Here is an 18,150-nt window from a genome sequence, read left to right on the forward strand (position 1 = left end):
TTCACTTTCAGAGAGGAGACATTTTTCACAGTAGTAAATAAAATATTTTTAAAATAATGAAAAAATTGCCTGAATTTTTTTACTTCAAAAAGATATAGAACATTTATTTATACTTTAATTAAGTAGGCCACCTGGTAGTTATTATCTCCATAAACAGATGAGAAAATTGAAGGCTTAACTCAAAGAAAGCCTGAAATAACTTGCAGAAAGATTATTCTTATAAAGTAAGTGGAATATTTTGAGTAACTTTGTTGAAAATAATGACATTAAATTTACACTTTAGATTCATGACTTCTATTCTTCAGATGTTCTTTCTCATTTTCAATCCTCTCTGCCCTTTATCTCTGAATGACAAATGTCCTCATAATGTCCCATTTGTCAGCATCAACTCTCCTGAAATTCCTTTAATCTCTGTAGTATTGACATTAGCTAAATTACATTAGCTAGGGTTAGATTAAAATTTTCTTTATCCAATCCCCACAGATTGATTTCCAGAAATGATAAAGTCATTTTCAAGTATTGTGTACATTTTTAATTTCCTCTAAATTGCATATTTAAGACATTGTGTGTGTGTGTGTGTGCTCAGTCATGTCTGACTCTTTGCAACCCCATGCCCCAGGGACTGGAGCTCCTTATTGGAGCCTGCCAGGCTTTTCTGTACATAAAATTTTCCAGACAAGCATACTGGAGTGGGTTGCCATTTCCTACTGCAGAGAATCTTCCTGACCCAGGAATTGAACCTGCATCTCTTTCGTCTCCTGCATTGGCAGGTGAAATCTTCACCACTGTGCCACCTAGAAAGTCCAAGATATTTTATAAAGAAATTCAAATATATAACTTCAAAAAACATTGTAAATGAAATCTACTCTTTACACAGTTTAATTTGCAAAAAAAAAAATTAAAAATACATTTTCAATGTAAGAGAATTGATCACTTGAGTGTACAACTGAACATCCTTAAAAGATTTAGTAGTTTACCAAGAAGAACATAAGATTGATTATGAAACTTTTTAGATTCTGTTCATAGATCTGCTGTTGCTTGACTTTGGCAAGATCTAAAATATAGTCAACTTTTCACTTGCTTCATGCATATGAGCTAAATTAAATGGCTCCCCTCCCACCCATATGGTGGACTTTCTGCACAGATGCAGTTAGTATTACATGCTGTGCAGAAACCCAGCTGTAAACTGAAAATGGTGCTTTCATTTATTTTCTATTGTTTTTAGCTTTTTTCTTTTGAAAATAAGCTTAAGAAGCAAATGAAAAACAGAAAACAGAACCAGTGTATTGGCTAGTTTCACCATGAAGTGATGAAAGATAGAAAGGAGTGAAAACCAAAAGGAAAAATACTGATACATTTAAATGAAAAGAATGATGAAATGGTGAAACTCACAATATTTGAAAGCTTCTTAAAATGCATATTCTTCAAAAGAAATGTCCTCCAAAAGAAATATTCAGAAGTGCCTCCAAATGTTCTCCAAAGTTCTATTGAAGATGTGTTCTAAGGGAAAACCCTGTACTCTGGTTCCTTTCAGAGGGTATAAAAATCTGAGAGCAAGGTAAGGAATGTGTAGTACCTCAAATACATATCATTTAGAATCTGATTAAAGCAATGGGTAATTTTCAGCTTTATTATTAATATCTGAAAAAGGTAAGTTTAGCATAAAAATAACTCTTGTAATTTAAGTCTTTGGGTGTTTTATGAGGCATTTCTGTTCAGAATTTTCTTTGATTCCAGATTTCTATATGTTCTTCAATAGAAAATTTTACAGAATCTTTAGGCTAAAAGCCAATCTAAAAATCTAGAAGGATCCAGTATGAGTGTGTACAAAACAAGAAGAGACAGTGAGATGTGCCTCAAAAGAGATGTGAATTTGGGAAAATGATGCACAAAAAACCTGCATTATTCAGGATCATTTTTTTATATAGTCTTTTCTCTAGCTAGAATATCAGTTCTATCACTATCACAGTCTATATCTAGCTCTTTCTTTATGTTTATAACTCTATCATTTCCATCTCTTCTTTTAGTTGAAGTCTCTTAAGTGGTTCTCCTTATGTAGCGGCAAAGTGTCTGGTCTATAGTCCTTTCTCTTCCTCAAGATATCTCAACAACATTTAATAATGAAACTTTGATGAAATTAATATATTTCATTTGAAAATAAATGTTTTCAAAGTTCATATTTCTCCCAAATCCAGCCTTCTATACCATAATAACACATAATAAGGATTAGGCAAAATTAACAAAAAAAGTATTAACTTTTTTGTGTATTCTCTTGACTCTCCTATGTAATTCATTGTACCTAAAATAATATTGGATATCATGTGACATATATTGCCAGTTCTTTCCTAGAGAAATTTTAGCTATATTGAAATTGTCCATATTTCAGAGTGCAAAATTTTACATACCTTTGCAAATGTTCAGTATTCATATATTAAATAATAGACAAGCACTAAAAATGCATAATGGCTTCGCAGGTGGTTCAGTGGTAAAGAATCCACTTGCCAGTGAAGGAGACTGCCAGTGCAGATTTGATTCCTGGGTCAGGAAGATCTCCTGGAGGAGAAAATGACAACTCACTCCAGCATCCTTGCCTGGGAAGTCCCATGAACAGAGAGCCTGGTGGGCTACAGTCCATGGGGTTGCAAAAGGAGTCACACATGTCTTAGCAACTAAACAAACAAAATGTATGCAAATTATCTATTAAAAAATTGTTCAAAAAATTCTAAGCTAGACCACAGTCACAAGTAGAGACACTAAAAAAAAAAAAAAGAAAGAAAACTAAGTTGATAAACGAATGCTGTACATCACTGAATTGTCCTAATCATATATAAAGTAATGTCAGATGGTGTGAACATTAGTGTCCTGGCTTCTTACTGCTGCACACACAACTACCTCAAAAGTTAGTGGCTGAAAACAACCGTTATTTACTTTGATCACAGATCTACAATTTCCACAGGACTGAGGTGGGAGGATTCCTCTTTGTTCCACCGAATGTCACTGATATGGCTAAACTATGGCTGGAGAATCTATTTCCAGAATGGTTTGGTCAGATGGATGAGCGCTGAACTAGGGTTGCCAGTCACGCATCTTGTCTTCTTTCCTAATGGGCACCTCCTTGACACTATCTGAGGCTCTTCCTAGAACATGGCTGGGTTTTGAGAAAGATTATTCCAAAAGATAAGAAGTGAGAATTGCCACTTTTTTAAGGCTTGAGCATAGAACATTTCACAGCATTATTTCTGATGCTTACTATCTGTCGAAGAAGTCGTAGAAATCTCCCATACTGAATATCAACACCACATCTGGGTGGGAAAATGTCAAAGAATTTGTAGTCCGCTTTAATTTTTCACAAATATTAACAAGGCTATATGAGGCAGGTTATAAGGAAAACCAATGAACCAGATTTGAAGTGTCCACTGATTTTAGTTCTTTATTTTTCAAACTATGCTTCAAGTTAGTGCACTCCTTTCTAATGTGAGCTTATTTTTCAAGCATCTGCAAATTACAGAAGTATCTTTGTGGATAATTGGCTTTAGATAAATAATTTTGAACACCTTAAAGACACAATTTATATACAAGATAGATACAGTTAATTTTTTCTGTATTTACCTTACTATTTTATTAATAAAAAATCAATAAAAATAGTTAACATTGCTATGATTTAGCTATTAAATTATAGCTAAATTTCTTAGCATTTTAATAAGTATTGCTTTATAACATAATATTCACAAAGTTATAAATAGTTATTATTTACTAATACTAGAAGTTATAACTGTTATAATTATCATAATTTTTAATTACCTTAGGTCATTCTAGACTGTCACATACTTAATATGTACCTTTTCTTTAATAAAATCAAAAGACAATCCAATTTAAAATAAATTACTTTTTAGCTTTCACTCAACAAGACTCAGAGCTAATCATACCATTGCTTATAAAATTTAAGGTGTACATTTCCTTAATGTGTTTATAAAATTAAATGTAATAACTTTTCAAACTGATTTCTAACTTTTAAAAATATTGTGGTAGGTAGTAGCTTGATTATACATTATATAGTGGCTTGATAAGTTATATCAAATGTGACAGAAGGAAACATTCTACTGAAATAGAAAAGATTTGCTTTTTGCTATCTAAATATTCATCAACAAGTGCATAAGGAAGATGCAAATACATATATACAGTGAAATATTACTCAGCCATAAAAAGAATGGAATTGGTTCATTTGCAGAGATGTGGATGGACCTAGAGACTCACACAGAGTGCAGTAAGTCAGAAATAGAAAAACAAATATTGTGTATTATCATATATAAGTGGAATCTAGAAATGGATTAGATGATCTTATTTGCAAAACAGAAGCAGAGACACAGAGTGCATAAAAGCAGTATGTGAGATGATTGGGAGATTGAGTTTTGCATATGTTCACTATAGATAACATGTATTAAATAGATAACAAATGAGAACCTACTGCATAGCTCAGGGAAGTTTACTGAGTGCTCTGTAAGGGAAGGAAATCCAAAAGATAGGGGACATATATGTGCATACAGATAATTCACTTTTCTCTACAGCAGAAACTAACACCACATTGTCAAGCAAATATATTCCAACAAAAATTAATTAAACAACAACAACAAAAAAAGACTTGCTTTTTAATACAGGCAGAATCCCTCTGTTAGCTGAAAGTTACAAAAGACCACAAGTCCACTGTTCATTTTTTCTGACCTGCTCAATGCTTCATTCTACATGGGATTTATTCAACAATGAATTTTACCTCAGTCTCCTGTAGGAGGGCCTTCGGGAGGCACCAGGAGCTATCCCCCCCTGCAACACATCTTTATCTTGTGTATCCTTTATATTATATGTCTTATTTACCAGGACAGTGGTAAACTGAAGTGACAGTGACTTTAGCTAAGTGTGGGTTATCATTCTTGCCATTTTTTGAACCCTAATTAGGCTGAGTAGTCTAGCTCACAAACTGATAGAGCTGTTAAAGGCAGATATTCCAGACACATGAAAGAATTTGATGCTACAAAAAGCCAGAGCACTTTGGAGGTCATATTTTAATAATCAAAGAGCAAATATTATTTCCTCTACTCTCAAGATGATCTCTGAAATGTGTTTTCTCCAGTACATACAAAAATATTCTACTTATTTGAATCATAGACTCAAATCTTTAGAGTGGGAGATGTTCAATACTAATGATACTTTGCAAATGAGGAACATACTGAGGATTGTAGAAGCTTGTTTCAGCTGCACCGCTCATGAGAAACACAGTGGGAATTGGGACTTAGACTTCTGGGTCTGCAGGTTAGAGCTTTCTTCATGATTAGCACACATCAGGATTTTCTATCAAAATATGGTATCAGTATAAATCATGTGACAGACCATTTAAAATGTTTGTTGCATTACCAGAATTACCCTGAAAAAGCAGTATACATTAGTAAAGAAATCATGGCACAGTGAGATAAACAAACAGTGAATATAATATATAAAAACATGTATAATATGCAATATATAATGAATATATATTTATACATCTATAACTTACTTTATATATAAGAAAGAGAAGGAGAGAATCAAGATTGAAGTTAACAAAGGGTGATGTTAAGATGCCTTAACAGCAAGGGGTTATGGAATCCAAACATTCCAGGTATTCAGCTCCCATGAAGGGATGATGGTACAAGGTCACAAACCACGACAAAACCAAAATATATTACCCTAACCATGAGTGACAAAGTCACTTCTCACTAGGACTGGGAAGTCAACTGAAGCGAAAGATGATGGGTGATATCTGATTAAACAGATGCCTAAGCCTGAACCCCAAAGATTCTGGTGACAAATCCTCTATTTAAAGAACTAACATAAAAATCTGTTCATACATATAGGGTTTCTCTAGGGACATATTAATCTTGATTCTATCAAGAAAACAAAGTCACTTTAATGAAATAATGTGTCCAATAAATGCATTGAGATTAAGTTGCGGGCAGTGCTAGGGCAGTTACAGTTGAAGAAATCGTCACCAAATATAAAACCATTGCAGGTGGAAGTGAGAGAAGCGAACCTAACATCTTCATCTTAAGAAATAGGTTGGGTGGTTCTCAGGGCTTGGCCGAATGGTTAGAAGCTCATATCAGCTGCCTCAGTCAGCGGCAGGAAAATAATGCTCTTCCTCGCTTGTTTGCTGAGAAGCCATAGTGATTCTTCGAGCATGGAAGATCTCTTATTGGCAAAATCTAGCCCAGAGTTTTGAAGAAAATAGGGTCCTGAAAAATAATTCCCTTGTTTCTTCCATGCTATGCAAAGAAAAACCACAGATGGGGGTGAGATTGATGCAAAATTGACATTGGACAGCCCAGCACAGGCCCCAGCAGAGATGAATGTGCGCCCAACCCCCATAAAGCTTTCTACAACCTAGGGGCACCTGAGACTCCTGAAGACAATTTCTTTAGAGAAGGGCTCACACAGGAAACTGAAAAGCATGAGTGTGAATCTTTTCATTTGAAACTGAATTTGCAAGATAAAAGAGAAAATTCACATCCAGAATCTAGAGATTTAAAACATTCCAAAACTTATTTTGCAATAAATATCATTCAATTATTCAAAGAGATAAAAGAAGAAGTACAGTTCATAATGGGCCAAGAACATTTTTACTATGCATAAATCTCAGAAGCAAATATCTGCATTTAAATTACTAAGTGATAGAATGTTAATTAGTTACTTATTAATTAGTAAGCCAATTACTTATTACTTAATTAGTTAGCCAGCAGATCTTAGGAAAACACTCAGAACACATCACAGTGAGTTTAAAGATGATGACTGAGAGAAAAAGAAGAAGAAAAAGATAATGATCGAGCCAAGCAGATGGAATGATAACATGGGTATGTATTTAAGGAACACAAGAAGGTGAAGAAAAGTGATATAGAAGAGAATCTGTATTCAATTAGAAAGTGATTTCATTTATATAGAAACTTTTATCAAGGAATACATAAAACATGTTCTCATATTGAAATAGTACAGTGAGCTCTGAGTTGAAAAGAAAAACAATCTTCACTTTCAGAATACTAAGAGTAAAGGCATACTTTTTACACACACACATATATGTATGTATGTGCATATGTGTGTGTATATCATGGTAATAATTTAATGATTTTAAGATAAATGATGACATCTAAGAGTCATTTACAACTTTACAACCTCAACAATTAACAATTTGACCTTAAAAAGTCACATAATCTTTTCAGCCTTAATTTACTCATTTGAAAAGTGGGAATAACACTATTGATTCTAACTGTAAGAATGGGTTATACACAATAAAAAAGAAGCTATACTATTTTGAAGTTACCAAAGAAACTGTAGAGGAAATTGTAAATATGAACTACTTGTTAGTAACATTAATGATTTGAAAACTTAAAATGTCATTGTTTATCTCTCATCCATTTAATCATTGTTTCAAATATTAGTGTTCATCAATATGAAAAAAATAAAATAAGAAAATTATTGGAAACTATTGGAAAGAAACTTGTAAAAGTGAGTGAATGACAGTTTTTTTTTAAATTCTCATTTCCATTAAAGCATTCTAACTGTGTTTAAATGATGCTATTATGTCGATTAAAATGCTGTAATAGAGTACAAGTTCAAGATCAAAAATTGCTTTCAAGTATAAGAATTACCAATGATGAAGATGGGTGGTTTCAGGTTGTTCTGACCTTCTTAGAATTAGATCTAAACAAAGAAGTCTTTCAGCTTTGGAGACACCATATAAAATTTTCACTGTTCAGAACTGACCTGAGTTATATGGAGGTGAATATGGAGGATATTACCTGTATTAATATACTAAGCTTGTACTAATAGTTTTATTTTAAGAAAGAATAATGATTTTGAAAATTCAGACTAAGCATAAATCTTCCTGCTTGTTAAGTTTTGTATAAGCCACCTTAAATCTTCAGGACCTAGCAGTTATCAGTAAATCAATAGATGAAATAATTGCAAACTCAAAATTTTGGACTGGAAATGGGAAAGAAAACATTTGTTTTTGCTCTTTTTGCAATGCATATTACAGAATGAAACTGCAAATAGTTTCTATAATATAGCGTATAATATTTAAAGAAAGTGTTTTCAGGCAGAAAGAAATCAGTATATAAAATTCAATGATTTTTCAAAGAACAGATCCTTTTGAACCCAAATTATTCTATTCAAGTACAGACTGAGTCTTTCTAATGAAAGCAGCTATATGAGTAGTTTTCATTTGTTTGTTTGTTTTTGGAACTTTTATTCCCCAAAGAGGTTAAAATAAATTTGGCCCACCTTAGTCAAGGTTACAACTTTCTTGAGGCTTATCTTCTAACAGAATCATTTACCTCTCTGTTAGCAACTTTTGTCTGGGGCTTTTCTGCTTCCTCAAAGTCCCCTGTCCTGTCTGTAAGTCAAAAAATGATCTGATACCCAATTATTTGCGCTTTTAAAAACATAGTATAAACTCAACTATAATTGGTCACAGTTAGATACAAAACTAATAAAGCTTTTAAATTTTTTGGTTTATAGGTGGCTCTCTAAATAGTGAGCCTTTATAATGCTACCTGACTTTCGTTGGAAAGCACTGAGAATGGGTTATTGAAGAGGCGAGAGGCAATTCCCTGGGCCAGTATCTCGAAGAAAGAACAGAGATTTCTCAATAACCAGACATCTTATCCAGCAGCAGGGCTTACTTGACTATACTTTTAATGTAAACAGCACAAAACATTCAATATTTCTGTGTTCCCCAAGATTGTGTTCAATCATAGTCAGTATTAAATAGCTAATTCAATACTGTACTGCTAATTCGCTATGTATTATTATACCCAAATGAGTTGATGAGATAAACCTGAATTCATTTCCTGCCACGGTAACAGAGAATACTACCTCAGCAGAGGGGGAAGAGATATTGATTGAGATTTTAAAGTTTGGCTTTAGGTGGATCATTGAATGTGAAGGCTTGGTTAGGGTCAGGTAAGAATTATAATAAAATTGTTTACAATTGTGGACATAGAAAAGAGAGAATTTTGAGACAAGTAGTACAAAAGGTCTTGACATGTATCTTTAAGTAAGTTCTTGGAATGAAAAATAAAACACTTGGTAATTGCTCTCTTCTAGGCAAGAGTTGTCTGTGATACTAACATGAAGTTGATGAAGTCAGCAGAGGAGGAAAGGCGTGTTAATGTAGACAGTAAGCTGTGCGATGGAGTCTCAGTTCTCAGCAGGAAATCCCCGCAAAACAATCTTGAAACTGATGAAGCAAGACAAGAAAGCAGACACCAGAACAGAGAAACAGCAGGCTCAATGAAGAGCAACATTTGAACACAAAGAAAAACAAAATGATAAGATTGGATCTTAAAGGAACTATGGCTTTAAACACACACAGACAGAGTAATTTTTTTTTTAATTCATAGACTAAATAGCAAGATGAATATTGTTGAAAAATAAACTAACAGGCACATGAAGATTTCTCCCAACAGAATAAGGGATTGTGAAGTATGAAAAAAGATGTAAGAAATTTGGGAAAATCATGTTAATTTCCAACATCCAAATTGCTTGAATGCCAGAAAGAGAATACAATGGAATCAGTGGTTCAAAAATCAGTTTCTAATACTCAGTATGGTGAACATAGACATCAATATTGTATTTTAATCATCAAACTGGATAAGTCTGGATCTTAATTATCCTCACAAAAGAAATGATGATTATGTGATACTATAGAAATGCTAAGTATTGGTACAATGGCCATCATATTATGACACATAAATGTGTCAAATAAACCTATTGTACACCTTAAATGTATACAATGTTATATGCAAAAAATATTTCAAAGATATAAATATTAATAGAAATAAAGAATCAGTTTCACCTGAGAAAGTTTTAAAGCATAATTAATTATGCTTTTCTATCCTAACCAAGTATTTTGTTTTTAATCTCAAGCGAAAAACATTTTAAGGCTTATCTGGTGGCTTAGTGGTAGAGAATCCAACCGCCAATGCAGGAGATACAGACTCGATTCCTGGGTCGGGAAGATCCCTGGGGGAGAAACCGGCAACCCACTCCAGTATTCTTGCCTGGAGATCCCATGGCCAGAAGGGCCTGGCAGGCTACAGTCCATGAGGTTGCAAAAGAGTCAGACATGACCAGGCGACTGCTAAACAACAGCAACAAACATCTATGCTTCACAGAACAGTGTTCTGCTATTCATCAAGGCAGAAGAGTATTTCAACTGCTGAGAAGCCCCTGAAATCATCATCTTTGAGAGTTCTAGAAAATGTATTTTACTTATGCAGTGAGCAATATCTTATGTAAGAGATGATCCAATCTAGGATGCAAGTCTCTTTTTCACCATTTCCTTAAGTCCAAGAGTGCTGAGAAGCTCTTCATGTCTGAGTGCCCAGAAAATCTGAGGAGGGGAAAGTCTAGTTATCCCATAAAATGAAAGAGGGCTCCCATTGTCTGGAATTCCATCTCCTATGGGTGTACAAAGTAGACTGATTGCATGTCACTTGTCCCCAAACTTGACCTAACTTTTTAAACAGAATCCTTATCCAGTTAGATTATTTTCTGAGTAGTTGAGTTGAGTTATCTCAGTGAATTTTGATTATATTTTCCTAACAATATCCATGTTGCCTGTTAGCACAAGATACATTGTTCCACACCTTTAATTTCTTTTTATATATTGTTTAGTTGCTAAGTTATGTCCAACACTTTTGTGACCACATGAACTGTAGCCTTCCAGTCTCCTCTGTCCATGAGATTCCCCAAACAAGAATACTGGAGTGGGTTGCCATTTCCATATCCAGGGTATCTTCCTGACCCAGAGATCAAACCCACATCTCCTGCATTGCTGGTGGATTCTTCTTGTTGCAGGGAAACTTATTTCTACATCAGGATGTAAAATTCCTTGAGAAAGGTGCTATTGAAACAGTTCCATTTTACTAAGGAAGGTATGCAAAGGTATGCACTTTCTCCAAAGTGGTTATTCAGAAACATAGGTACCATCTGTCAATTGCTCATCACAGATGACATAAGATAGTTAGAATGCTTAGAATGCTATTTTTGGGCAGGAACCACTATTCTATCTTTGAGCAGGTAAAGAAAATCTTGCTAAAATGACCTTTTATTACCAGCTTCATCGTCTCTTTAGGTTCATAAAGACTGTTAGCTATATTCAGAGGAAAAAGAAGAGTCCTGCCTGATTCTGGTACCCAGCATTACAGTCAGGCTTAGATAACATCTACTAATTTTGATCTGAATAAAAGCATCTCACTTTACTCATTTTCATTTTTAGCACTGACATAATACCTCCCTTCTTACACTTTATCATAGAGGTTACATGCTAATGGAACAGCAGGTGATATATTCCATTTTTTTCCCTTCATCATTGTTAAATAAAAACAAATCTGGGTTTACTAAGGAGAAATTGTATTTGAATTATTGCAAGGGTGAAAAGGATTATTGTAATAGGGAGAACAATCTGATCATAAGGCTTTTGAGTATCTCAAGGGTTAGGAAAAGTTTTCTTTTATAGAGAGAAATGGACAAGGTTAAAGGGACTGCATGAAGGGGAATGAGATGAAAGGATGGCATGATCGGAAAGGAGATCAGAGAATGTTTCAGAGGCCAACCTGTTCTCAGGAAGGGCTGCTAAAGAAAAGTCGTATGCTGCCCAAAATGAGGGACCTGGAGAAGGAGAGAAGCTTAGCCAAAGTTTGTTTTGTTTTGTTTTTTTAACAAGCATTTGTTCTGACTGATCAGTGGGGACAAGCAGCTCGGCTTCTAGTTAAAGAAGCAAAGAATGAGAATGGGGAAGGTGTGGGTCTGGGTTTGTTACAGGAGTACAGTGGGAACATCCATGATTCTTATCTAAATCATGTGGGGAAGACAGGTTCATCACAGTAGACCCTTTCCGTGGAACACAAAAAGGTAGAGGATTTCTTACTTTTTGCTATTTTTCAGAATTACAGGGCTCAGGTAAAATTCAGTACTGTCATCACAAAGAACATTTTAGATAGGCATTAGAGATGCTCAAAATATGTCTTGAAATTTCAAAGCACAGTTCTATAAAAACACTTACAGTCATCCTGTGAGGTTAGAAGTGAAATATTTAGAGGTTCTTTGAATAAAAGCCTGAATCTAGCTCTGCATTTATTGTTTGTTCTGAGGAGCACATGTATACATAAAACAAAATAAAAATGATGTCTTTTAGTATTTAAACACCTAAAAACTATAATACTTCTACCTCAAAAATGGTAATGTTTTTATGGTTTTATGGATTACATATGATATGAATTTTGCCAACACAGAAAAATCTAGAACGGGTAGCCTGGGCTTCTACTTTCTCACTCAAAATGTAGCACATAGTAGATGATTACTCCAAAGTTACATATAGTATATAACTCTTAAAATAATGATAAAATATGAAATATTATGTAGATAATAGAATGCCATTCTGCAATAGATTTTCCAAAATTTGAAACTATAGATTTTGAGTGCGGCCAGTCTTTCAATGCTGATTCTGCTGTTTGCTGCAGAATCAATAGTCTTGCCGTAAGTTTTGTCACCTTGGTAAGTTATTAAGTCCTTTGTGCCTTATTTTCTACATCTTTAAATTAATTACTCCAATGCCCACTAACTTAAGTGAGCATAGGAATGTAAAATTGATTTATTGCATGTGGATTAAAATCCCAGTAAAACAAAACAGCAAAAATACAAGGGAGAAATTTTTGAATTAATAAGTTCCCTTATGAATGAATTCTGATAATAAGGCTAGTCAATACTTGATGCCTAAATAAGAACTGACAGAGCAAAATGCTACAATTCTGAATCTACTCACTTAATAAACTCCTTGGTCTGCCCGTGTACCACATAAACTGTTCCTCACTGTTCGATTCTTTTTTTTCCTAGAATAAAATCCAAAGGCATTCCATCCTCATATTTTTAAACTTTATGAAATATTTCTTCTATTAGCACTAAAAATATGACAGATACATGCAGTTTTAAAAGCTAATCATTTTCTTGTCACACCCCTAGAGTTTCTTCAACTAGCATGATAATAACTGGGCCATTATTCCTCTAAGAACTGAAAACGAATGTTCATAAATAATCGAGTTTCTAAAAGCCATAATAACAATGACTTTAAACATCATATTTACTTACCAAATTCATCCTTTTTTCTGCCATATAATTTTAATATACCTTTATAGGCACTGTGCATGATTTCTTTCTATAGCATTATCTCTGGAGAACAGTGATTTTTTTTCTGTAACTGAGTCTGAAAAAAAAAATCTAGAGGAATCTTTGAGATTAATACTTGTGTAAGAGGTGCTGTGATTCAATGCTTAGACTTTATGAATATTTTTGATAATATTATTACACTGTTTACCAAGAAAGTCAAGGGGCAATAGGGTGGACCTGTAATCATTTAAGAGTAATTAACAAGAAAGTTCGGGTGGCTCTCTTCTTCCTGGCATGTATGTTTCTGTCAGGGAGATTTCACTACTAGATTTCACTGGTGTTTGGGTGCTAAGTTATGTCCTACTCTCCCACAACCCCATGGACTGGAACGCACCAGACTCCTCTGTCCATGGGATTGCCCACACAAGAATACTGGAGTGGGGTGTCATTTCCTTCTCCAGTTGATCTTCCTGACCCAGGGATCAAACTTGCGTCCCTTGCACCAGCAGGTGCTCTCTTTACCAGCTGAGCGACCTGGGCAGCCCAACTAGACCATGTTGTTCGTTGCTCCATTGCTCTTTGTTGTTCATTGTTCAGTCCCTCTTTGTGACCCCCATGGACTGTAATCTGCCAGGCTCATCTGTTCTCCACTGTCTCCCGAAGGTTGCTCAAATCCAAGTCCAATGATTTAGTAATGCTACCTAACCATCTCATCCTCTGCTACCCTCTTCTTCTTTTGTCTTAATCTTTCCTAGCATCAGGGTCTTTTTTGCATCAGATGGCCACAGTAATGGAGCTACAGCCATAGTCCTTGCGATGAATATTCAAGGTTGATTTCCTTTAGGATTTGATCTCCTTGCAGTCCAAGGGACCCTCAAGAGTCTTCTCCAGCACCACAATTCAAAAGCATCAATTCTTCGGCACTCGACCTTCTTTCAACTAGAGTATAGTACATCTTTTTGGCAGCAACAATATGAGTCTGTTAAAAAGTAAATTGGGCAATAACACCGGGAGAAAATGGGACTATTCAAGAGCTGTCTGCAATTATCTGAGGGCCCTAAGAACAAAGCGAAGCAGCTGCTGCTGAGGAAAGGATCAGCAGTTGTTGCCTACATGCAGTGAAAAATCAACATAACCATGCGGGCAAACATTTTAATACAGGACCCACTCCGTAACCTCAGCTCACCGTGTGTTTAACCCCTGACAGAAACCACAGAGTCCAACAGGCCAGAATCTCTGTCAACACTGCATGTGACAAAGCAACACAGTTGTGATCTAGAGCCCTTGATATCTGTTATTTTGCTTATTGTGTTATTTTCTACCTGCTCTCCCAATGAGGAGGTGAGGGTATTTTTGAAAATAGGAAAAAAGGTAAAAGAAAAGGCACGAGAATTAGTCTCTCCACATCATTGTTCTCTATCATGTGCCGGTGTAAAACGAAGTAAAGAAACAGAGAGGCGCAGAGCTGAGCACAGAAGTGGTGCTGAGCACGGAAGCCTGAGCAGAGTGGGAACTGGCCTGTAGGGGGAGCGCTCACATTCCACCAGGCTTTGTCAGTTGCTCCAAACGGGAAGCGAATGAGGCCTCCATCTTTGACATGAGGTGTCTCTACAATGAAGCAGAGAGAAATAAAGAAATTTCTTCCCACCCCATGACAGCCCAGGCAGAGAGTAGCAGCCAGTCAATGAGAGATCTCCATTTTTTGAACTCCCAGCTTGCTCCACCAAACTCTTGTTTTTCATAGCCCCTCTCAACCGCCCTCCTGGGCTTAGCCTCTCAGTCGTGTCCAACTCTTTGCGACCCTATGGACTGTTGCCCGCCAGGACCCTCTATCCATAGGGAGTCTCCAGGCAAGAATACTGGAGTGGGTTGCCATGCCCTCCTCTAGGGTGATCTTCCCAACCCAGGGATGGAACCCAGATCTCCCGCATTGCAGGCGGATTCTTTACGGTCTGAGCCCCCAGGGAAGCCCAAGAATACCACAGTAGGCATCCTATCCCTTCTCCGGGGGATCTTCCTGACCCAGGAATCCAACCAGGATCTCCTGCATTGCAAGTGGATTCTGTTACCAGCTGAGTTACCAGGGAAGCCCCTCAACTCCCAGCTTTGCCCTTTAAAAGCAAGCCTCCTCCCCCCGCCCCCAACCTCTTGTTCTAAGGATTTGCCTTTGGTGTGCCATAGTCTTCATCTCCCTCTGGCTATTTCTGAGTAAACTTGTTTTTGCTGGCAAAATAACTAGCTATTATGTTATTAAAGATGACATCTTTATAGATAACAGAGAGCTACCATCAGTCTCCACTTATAAAGTGTCCATAGGAAGTTCGTTTATAATATGCTTTGTGGGTTGGAATAATCAAAGAATGAAAGCCAAACCCCTAGAGGTTAAGCTTAAGTCTATTTATTGGATTCATAGCAATAAATTATTGTTTTCGCTCATAAAGTCAATGTCAAGTGCTTAAAACTTGCACATACACAAATATGAAATGGATATTTTTCCTCTTGAATGATGATATTTTTATGTCCTCAACAATGACATTTCAGCTTATCATCATTTTTCAGATTACTATACCAAGATTCAAAGAGGGTAAGTGAATTTTTAGAATTGTAACAGTTGAAAATGCCTACCTCAAAATGTTGCAGTGTGAATTAATTAAAAATGGATAACTTAGGAATGCTTTATAATGGTGCTTGTCACATGGAAACTGCTTAAGAGTGTTTGCTCTTATTATGACCCCTGTTTTCAGGAGATAGAATTGTTCATCTTGAATTACAAAGTTTGAAATGCCAGCTATGACTAAACTTTAATTGCCCTTTTAGAAAAAATGGAAATACTCCAGGATTCATTTGTATCTAGGTACTATGCACTTCCTGGAGTGATGCTGGCCATGAAAGCAGTGCTTCTAGAAGATAAGGCAGGACCACATGTCAAGGATGCCTAACTCCCAGAAACCTCAAAGGAACTTGATTTAGATTTAACCTGTGCTTGACAGCATAATTGGCATGAAACAGGTAAAGTCAAACCAATAGGCAGCCCAGGCAATGGAATGGGGATCCTGAGCATGTGAGAATGACCCCATAGAACACCCTGACTCAGCTGTGTCATTCCTGACATCAGGACATGAGTCCAAGTTTACAAATATCTTAAGTGAAAAGTGATGGAGGAGAAGTAACTGAAACCATGGTACACATTTATTCTTATAACTTGACATTGTCTTTTGATGGTTACAAAATATTTTTTTTGAAAATATTATCCCAGTAATTCCTAATAACAAAGGGCAAATGTCTTTATTAAGCAATCTGAATGTAAAAAAATAGTATTAAGAGGCAGGTACAAATTCATCTATCTCCCCTTGCAAAGTCATTTCCAATCCCACTCCTCTTGAAAAAATAGTGTTGCAATGCTAAACCACGAAATTCTCAGGCTGGAAATTAGGCATACTGTCTCAGACAGTATGATTATAAAGATATGTGTTAATCCTGTGGGATTCAGGGATTGAAAATACCACTTTCAGTAGGGAGTCAAATGAGAAACACCAGCAGAGGTTTCTGTTGGGTTGAGTGAGTGAGGAGTTGAAGGGTGCTTGCCCTGCTAAGAGAGATCAACTGCTCCCAAGTTCAAATGTTGGCTGGTGCCTTAATGGTATTTCAAAATCTCCTGAAATTCTTCAAAAACTAGAAATGCCATTTCAATGGGAATTCTCCATATTTAATGGTAGACAGCTAGTTCAATTTTATTAAAAAAAAACATTACCCAAGCATGAGAGGAGCAACCCCACCTCCAAGGAGCGGCTTCTATGGGGCACAGGAGGGCTGAAAAGATCTAATCCATGTTCAAGGTCAGGAGGGGCAACTGTGAGAAGATACCGCTCGTCCAAGGTAAGGAGCAGCAGCTGCGCTTTACTAGAGCAGCTGTAAAGAGATACCCCACGTCCAAGGTAAGAGAAACCCAAGTAAGACGGTAGGTGTTGCAAGAGGACATCAGAGGGCAGACACACTAAAACCATAATCACAGAAACTAGCCAATCTGATCACAGGACCACAGCTTTGTCTAATTCAATGAAACTAAGCCATGCCGTGTGGGGCCACCCAAGACGGTAGGGTCATGGTGGAGATGTATGACAGAATGTGGCCCACTGGAGGAGGAAATGGCAAACCACTTCAGTATTCTTGCCTTGAGAACACCATGAACAGTGTGAAAAGGCAAAATGATAGGATACTGAAAGAGGAACTCCCCAAGTCGGTAGGTGCCAAATATGCTACTGGAGATCAGTGGAGAAATAACTCCAGAAAGAATGAAGTGATGGAGCCAAAGCAAAAACCATACCCAGTTGTCAGAATGATCTCTGTTTGTTTCCAAGGCAAACCATTCAATATCATGGTAATTCAAGCCTATGCCCCAACCAGTAATGCTGAAGAAGCTGAAGTTGAACAGTTCTATGAAGACCTACAAGACCTTTTAGAACTAACACCCAAAACAGATGTCCTTTTCATTATAGGGGACTGAAATGCAAAAGTAGGAAGTCAAGAAATACCTGAAATAACAGGGAAATTTGGCCTTGGGAGTGCGGAATGAAGCAGGGCAAAAGCTAATAGAGTTTTGAAGAGAACGCACTGGTCATAGCAAACACCCTCTTCCGACAACACAAGAGAAGATTCTACACATGCACATCACCAGATGCTCAACCCAGAAATAAGATTGATTATATTCTTTGCAGCCAAAGATGGAGAAGCTTTATACACTCAGCCAAAACAAGACCAGGAGCTGACTGGCTTAGATCATGAACTCCTTATTGCCAAATTCAGACTTAAATTGAAGAAAGTAGGGAAAACCATTAGACCATTCAGGTATGACCTAAATCAAATCTGTTATGACCATACAGTGGAAGTGATAAATAGATTTAAGGGACTAGATCTGATAGACAGAGAGCCTGATGAACTATGGACGGAGGTTCGTGACATTGT

At 36.3% G+C, this 18,150-nt stretch overlaps 1 pseudogene; it reads left to right on the top strand.

Annotated features, from left to right (window-relative positions):
* The first annotated feature begins 17,015 nt into the window (after window positions 1-17,015).
* LOC110138949 (ribosomal protein S6 kinase beta-1-like) overlaps window positions 17,016-18,150 on the top strand; it is a 125,648-nt pseudogene continuing 124,513 nt past the window's right edge.

Source organism: Odocoileus virginianus, chromosome 25, assembly GCF_023699985.2.
Source record: "Odocoileus virginianus isolate 20LAN1187 ecotype Illinois chromosome 25, Ovbor_1.2, whole genome shotgun sequence".
Taxonomy (NCBI): Eukaryota; Metazoa; Chordata; class Mammalia; order Artiodactyla; family Cervidae; genus Odocoileus; species Odocoileus virginianus.